This window comes from Benincasa hispida, chromosome 3, assembly GCF_027475165.1.
Source record: "Benincasa hispida cultivar pf3 chromosome 3, pf3_genome.v1.1, whole genome shotgun sequence".
Lineage (NCBI taxonomy): Eukaryota > Viridiplantae > Streptophyta > Magnoliopsida > Cucurbitales > Cucurbitaceae > Benincasa > Benincasa hispida.
Genome location: NC_143480.1, coordinates 56,243,679 through 56,252,093, shown reverse-complemented (window position 1 = coordinate 56,252,093; position 8,415 = coordinate 56,243,679).

Genomic DNA, 8,415 nt, shown 5'->3' with positions numbered 1-8,415 from the left:
ATGTACGAATTAGGATCACATTGTCTGTAGCACTTTACAATTCCTTGTAACTACTACAGAGTAGGCCGCATCCAATGGTGTTACCAGAATAAGGCACCCAAATTTATTCATCTACTATAGATCATTTTGACTATTTACTCGAACCTGATCCACTTTTATGTCTCTACATAAAATTCAAGTACTCATGTAATAGTCATGAATCTTTTAATTTATTGGATTTATTTCTTAAAAAAAATAACCAATTCATATATTTAATAACAACTTATTGAATTTTTCAAAATGAGTTTTGTTGTTTACAAACCACAAATTTTTAGGACATAAAACCCAACAACTCCATTTTCAATCCCTCGTGGATATGATGATGAAGAAAAATCATAGCTTTTGCGTTGTCCTGGCTGGATGTCGTATTTTCTTCTTTAATAGTCTCCCCAAGATTCATAGCATCTAGGTGGATTTCGGCATCAAGTATCCATGATAAATAATTATTGTTGTTAATATCAAGGGCAAAAAATTCTAATTTTGTGAGATTTGTCATGACAGAACTATCATAAAATATCGTACTTATGTTAGAAATTTAATAGATATTGAATATGCAAAATAACACTAAATTTATTAATTATAACGAAGAGGAAAAAACCGACATATCTTTAGGGCCTACCTTTAGTGGGGAAAGAAAAAGGAGCTCGTGTTGATAACATGTTATGAAATTGAGGAGCACAACGAGAATACATATATGAAAAATATAATATAATAATATTTTTATATAATAATACTAAATAAATAAAAACTAAAATTATAAAATATAATACTAAAAACATAAAATAACTAAAGTCATGAAATTGGATAATATGAAAATTATTGGAAGTGGAATTCTCACCAATGTATGTGTATTTTAAGATCCATCAAATGTCACTACTTACATGGACGCCAAGCGTGAATATATAAGGCATATGGAGAACATGAATGGTGACACATGACCTTTGGGACACTAAGCAATGTGCATCTATTTTCTATTACAATATTCATAATTGGGTGATAATTATATGCCTGGACAATTTTAAAATAAAATCCGCATAGAGAACATAGATTTAACTTTAAAAAGTTAGTATTATAATTGATACAATTATAAAAGTTTTAAACGACGAAAATAATTTTACTTTTTGGTCTCTATATTTCAAAATGTCCCGGTTTTACCATTGAGTTTTGAATTTACTTTTTATTTGGCCTCTAGATTTTAAAGTATTACATTTTTCTACTCAAATTCAAAGTTATTTAGCTTTCATTATTTAGTTTATAGATTTCAATATTTTACACCATTATTCTCTAGCTTTTATTAATACTATCAAAGTCGTTTACTTTTAGTCAATTATTTAGTATAATTATGGATCGAAATTTTTTAATTAATTTAAATACTGAAAATTAATTTAATTTCTAATTAATTTAAATCTTTTAAATTAATTAATAAGCAATAATAAATGACTCAAAGTGAGTTTTTAGTGAACAATCAAGGTTAAAAGTACAAAACTATAAATTTAGGGACCAAATAGAAAAACAAAACTCAACAAAAGCTAGGGTAAATAAATGTAACATTTTAAAACATAGGGATCAAATAGAAATTAAAATTAAGTTTTAGGGATAAAACTAAAGTGTAGCAATCTAAAATTTAAACAGTAAATAAAAGTTTAAACATGCAATCGATGGACCAAAATAATATTTTTTTTAAAAAAAAATTAGTGATTTATTATTGTTATCATTATAATCTTAGCATATGAAGCAACTTTCTTTCTTCTCAACACTCAAATTAATTTCTTATAATTGTTATCGTTATAATCTCAGCATATGTCAAGCTTTTTTTATCAACTATAATTGTTATTTACAGATTTAGCAAAAGCATGATATATAATAATAATCAATGGACACGTCATATAAAAAGAGCAAGAAAGATTAGAAGGGAATACAATTGGAAAATGTCCATAAAATAAACTCATTTATGTGATTTATTAGATTTATCCCTATATTTTTAACATTAAGAAGAAACTGTGGTTATTTTGACGGAATCTAAAAATTATAAAATATTAGAAGGAGAGACGATTAAAATAGATAAAAGCTACATTAATTATTACAATTACCTCCCACACTATATTCTTTCTTTTCCATAAACTTGTAAACCTTAGGAGGATTACTTAAAATATCGTCAAAACACTTGTATAAAATGTAGGAGCAAGAACTCTTAATTGATGGGAACTAGTGATGTAAATTAGGGTGTTGATGAGGTACTTATAATGGTACTCGTCCGCTAGGAGTAGATGGTGTAGTAGGCGTGCTTCTAGGATACATCACAAAATTAAACTTAGATTGCTTCTTTAAAATAACGGAAGGAGCATGCGTTGGAGGGAGTGGATAGTCCGAAAATCTTTTATTCGGTCCATACGGAGGAATATGCATGCCTTTTGGTAATATTTCGAAATTGATCCCAGATTCCTTGTGTAAAATGACGGATGAGACATGCGGTGGAGGAGGTGGACTTTTTGAAATTCTTTGACTCGGCCCAGATGGAGGAATACGGTTTCCTTTTGGTAATATTCTGAAGTTGATCCTAGATTCCTTATATAAAATAATGGATGAGACGTGCAGTGGGGAGGTGGATTGTCTGATGTACTTTGACTCGGTCCAGATGGAGGAATACTTTCTTCTTTCGATAGAATTCCCAAGTTGAAAGGTGGAGCTAAGCCAGGTGTTCACTTGTGTTTTCCTAGTGAGAAATGAATATGTCTTTTTGGATGCTTTATATTTTGGTCGCTCAATTCGTTTTCGACAGTAGAGTCACTTTTAACCACTACAAAAACATTTTTAGGATCTGCTTGATAGATTGTACTATGCAACCCAAGAGAATAAAAGCACATGCTCCGGAAAACACATTAGAATAACTAATTGATACCATTTTTGTTGTGGGTTTGTCCATCTTTTTCTATTGCTTCCTTTTTATATATAACACTTCTTTCTCAATTGAAATTAAGGTAAAATATTGGTATAAAAGATATAAATAACATCTTTCGTTTTAGAGAAACAAATAAAACTCGTAATTTGTTAGAAATTTTATTGGTAAGAAACATTCACAATAAAAATAACAATCCAAAATTGACATCTTGTTTTTTAAGTTTTTAAACGATGATGTTTTCAAAGTTTTCAAAATCAATGTGTTGCCGTTATTTTCTTTTCCATTTTTTTTTAAAATTAAATATGTTAACCACTTGTTCGATATTTGTGTGACTAAATTTAATAAGAGTGAGAATCAACAAAAGTTGGAAAAATGATTTTTAATAAATTAATCTATAATCAACTTTATCAAACCCATAATGCGGCTAATTTTATTTCTATAACAATTACATTATATTTTCATTCATGTCGGTTAAAAACCACCATAAAATGAAAAGCAATTGAGAATGTAGGCAAAAACAGTTAGCTATATTTTCATTCGATAACAGCTACAAACTGCCATCGAATGTGGCTTTCATGACATTTTAAACTGTCATCGTCTATCATTTATCTATAAATATTTGCAGTCTTTTTTCAACACAGGCGCATTTTAACACATGTATCATAATTTTTCTCAATATTGCAATGTATTTTGGTGATCTCACGTATGTATTTAATATTTTGATTACAATTGGAATAATATTGGGATTTGGATTATAATATGATCTAATGTGACCAATTAGGCATACATTGGAGCTTCAAAGAAGTGATGTTGCACGCATTGAGAACAAGAGAGAACAAACATTGAGAAGTTATCTATGGCATCTAAACGCCCAAAATTCACGAAAATTTTATTTTGGTTATTAAATTGGTCGAATGTTATTCCAATACATGAAATTTGTTCTAAAGTGTCTTCTCCAATTGTTGTCTCCACCGAAATAGATCTTAATATTAATTTAGATAAATTCAAACGGAGACTAAAGTATTACATACTGTATTTTCTTTGAGGTCAAAATTTAGATTAAAATTAACTTTGACGACTAAATTTAAAATTTGTTGAAAGTATAGATTCTAAAATTGGAAAATTGAAATTATAAGGAATTAATTTCAAATATAAAGACAAAATTGATATTTTAACACATTTTTATTAATGATTAAGTCCTTTCTTTCAACTTTTAATCCTTGATTGTTTGCCCTAAAACTTTGACATATTTTCATTTTGGCAATCTAACTTGTAAGAACGCGAACCTAATATTTCAACTTCAATTAAACTTCATGAACTTTCCATGTTTTCTAATATTATTATTTAAATTTTTTATTAAAAAAACATGAATTCATCCTTTTAGGCTAAATTATAGTGAATTCTTTTAAACTTTCTATTTTACGTTAAAAAAAAATATCTCTAAATTTTCAAAAGTTTTGAAAAATACTTTTAAATTTTAAAAAAGAGTTAAAAAAACATACCGTTATCGTTAATTTCGATTGCAAAATGTTAGTTTTTTATTTCAAAAATAATCCTAAACTTCCAAATGTTTCAAATATGCCCTTAAACTTTATTTTTTTTTTAAAAAACCCTTAATTTTAGTATATGAAAAAAAATCATTAATACCCTATTGAAAAAATAACTCTAAAATTTTGAAAAGAAAAAAAAAAGGTTAAAAAAATTCTTCCGTTAGCATAGTAATCAATTTGTTTGAAGTTTTTGAGTTCAAGAGAACTAAATTTAAAACAAACAATATAGACATCCCCTCTCTCTCTCTCTTTTTTTCATTACTCTCGATTTTCTCCTAATTTTTTTAATTCTTATACCATTTTTCTCAGCAACCACAACTAAAACTAAAACAGTTAAAACAAAAAGTCTCACAAAATCTTACAAGGTCCCAAAACCAAAGTCTTCCCTTAAAACATACCAAAACGATAAATAGCAAAATACGAAAAAAAAAATGTATTATGCTTTTAACACACACTCAAGTACTAACGTACAATCTTGTTAAAACATTTAGGTTCTAAGATTCTTTGGTGCTTCAATTGTTCTCATATTTCTTATAATGGTTAGCATATCTTATGATATGAACCAGGACGCCCTTGTGTTACTTCTAGGATCAATCACACCCTCAAGACAAAAGCCAAAAAGCTACAGTTAGCATTGAATTCTCACATTCAAGTGGAGGCGAACTCAATTTAGGGGATTCAAGCAACAAAATTTGATCAGAAGTTTTATAATTGATTTCAGTTGATGCTACAAGATGAAACCGATTGAACATTGTTAATCTATTTTAATTTGTAACCATACCATAATTTTTTGGGTATTTTTATTATTGGACCCATTTATGTTTGATTTAGGATTTTAATTATTTTTGAGTTAGGGGTAGAATGGACTTCTTAAGTCCGTTTAGTTAAATAGAATTGGTTTAAAGAAGGAAACAAAAATACAGGTAGGTTTTGTTGTTTTGAGTTTTAGGGTTTTCTTTGAATAAAAATTTTCTGGTCGATGATAAAGTTTCATTACCACTTTTGTAATTCTTGAATCAGGGTTGAATGCCAAAAACTTTCAAGTAAGTGTGATCTTCTTGCTTGTAGAGTGTTTGAACTCTGAGTAGAAACTAGTTCTTCTTATCTCTTGGTCATCGATCGAAAGGTAATCCAAATCTAATCAATCTCTTTAGGTTTGTTGTCAAATTGATTAGAGTTTTAGAATTTGTTATTAGGGGTCCAACAATTTTCGAAGTCTATGATTTTCATATCATTTGATGAGTTTATTTTTTTTTATTAGGAATAGGGTCTCTGTTGGGTTGTTATTTTGATAAAAAAATGGATCAAAGTCTTAGGTTTAATTGATGGCTAAAATTAGAGTTTGAAATTGAATTGTAGAAAATGAAAATCCTTGGCGAAGGAAAGAAAAAAAGAAATTTTAAGAGGTTGTGTGAATTGGAAAGGGGAAGAAGAAAAAAAAATTGAAGAAGCGACTGACAGTGATTTGAGAAAGAATTTTTTTTACAAAAAGAAATCGAAGAGGCTGGCCCCAGACAGTAAATTAGAATAAAAAAAAAGTCAAGCAGGCACATCAATCAATTAGGTCAAATAGGCACGCCAAGTAAACAACTCAATTACATGAGTTTGAAGGAAGTTATTGAAATTCATAAGAAAAGATTAGTTGTTTCAAAAGTACATTTGTTTATTGAGGTTAAATTGGAGTATCGTAATTTTGTGTCTTGGATTGTTTTTTATTTCCTAACTCTTGTTTCCCTTTTATCATTGATTTGTCAAGTAGTTTGCCATATTTGTCCATCTTGCATAATTATTTGAATTTTGAATATTAGATTTTTAATTCTAGATCTCATGAACTTGTTGTTTCGTGTCCTAGTTTGTTGGATCTTGAACATTAGGTTCTTAATTTCTAGTTTTCGTTTTTTTTTTAATTCAACTGATTCTTTGCTTGAGTTTGACACTTTACGCTCATTCTTGCTTGGTTTGTTTTGCCTTGCTCTTCTGATCTTCATTGCAAAATTTTTGCTCATCACCCTATTGAGAGAGCTCATCTTTGTGAGAGAGCGCCTACATTGAAGAGTGTAAACACGAGTGAACATAACCTATCGAGTGAAACACGTGAAGAAGTGATTTATGAGGTCCACTTTCTTTCACTTTTTTTTTTTTTCTAGCAATGTTGGACAATGGAGGTGTTCGATAGGGACAGTTACAAGAAAGACTCAATGAGAGAGTCATGCGAAACTTAGAAGCCTTAGTTAATGCGAGACTGGATAGAATGGAACAAAGGCTTCAAGCTAGGAAAAGACCTCAAGTGAGAAGGCGAGTTGTAGATGTTCCTGAGGAGAAAGAAGACTCAAAGCAAAATGAATTTGACCTTGACCCTACTATAGTTGGGCCTAATAGAGGGGCGTGACATGGGTTGAGTGGAAGTGAGGGTTTTCACAATAAAAGACTGCAAGGTAGAAGAGAACACCACTATGGAGATCAAGGTTTTGGAAACATTAAAGTTAAATTTCCAAAATTTTATAGTAGGATTGATCCTGAAGACTTTTTCTAATGGGAACATGAGACAGAACATATTTTTCGTGGTAACGAACTCTCTGAAGAAAAAAAGATAACTACCTCTATAACATATTTTAATGGGTATGCACAAACATGGTGGCATAAGGTATGTTCTAAAGAGAAGAAGACGCCAAGAAGGTCCCGTGCAAACATGGCTAGAATTGAGAGAGCACATGAAGAGGCAGTTTGTGCCAAAACATTACTTGAGAGGTTGTACACAAAGATTTCAAGTTTTATGCCAAGGGAGTAAGAGTGTAGAAGATTATTTCAAGGAGATGAAGATGTTAATGGAGAGATTGGAGATAGATGAGGATTAAGAGAACACTATGGCCAGATTTCTTCATGGATTAAATATTGATGTGATTGATCTTGTTGAATTTCAAGCGTACGAGGATATGGAGAAATTAGTGAAACTTGCAATGAAGGTTGAAAAGCAATTTCAGAGGTGCAAATCAAGGTACACTTCTAAAAAAATTTCCAATTCAACTTCTTGGAAATAGGGTGACAAATCCACACTCTAGATTTAAATCCAAGATAGGAAGTAATAAACCTAAAGATAAGAGGAAATCCTCATCGAAAACAAAACCAAAGGTGGAGGCACTCACTAGTAGAAATAGAAACCTTAAGTATTGGAAATGTCAAGGAGTGGGACACATAAATCGAGAATGTCCTAATAAGAGGACAATGATTCTTTGAGAAAGAGAGATAGTCACTGATGTGAGTGAAGATAATGAAAAGATTGAAAAATTAATGAGTGACCAAGAAGGAGAATAAGAAGTGGAAGATACTTCACAGTTATTGCTCATCACTAGAAAGGCCTTAAGTACACATATGAAGGAGGATGATTTGGAGAATCAGAGAGAAAATCTTTTTCATACACGTTGCCTTGTACAAACCGCACTATGTAGTGTAGTGATTAACAACGGGAGCTGTACGAATGTGATGAGCTCTAGTTTGATCTTGCAATTAGACTTGGATACTACACCTCATCCATAACCTTACAAACTATAGTGTCTTAATGATTATGGGAAACTTAGGGTGACTAAGCAGGTAAAGGTTCCTTTTATCATAGGGAGATACAAGGATGAAGTATTGTGTGATTTGGTGCCCCTGCAAGCAGGTGACATACTCTTTGGTAGGCCTTAGAAATTTTATAGGAAGGTTATCTATGATGGTTTTTTTTAACCATTACACTTTCACGCACAATGGTAGGAAAACTGTACTTGTACTATATCTCCCCAAAGAAATGTATATTGATAAAGATAAGTTAGAAAAAAAAAAAAAAAGAAGAAAAGAAGAGGTTGCAACAAAAGCAAAAGAAAAAAGGAAAAGAAAAAAGGAAAAGAAAAAGAGAGCTTGAGAGAAAATGAGGGATTGAGAAAAGAAAAA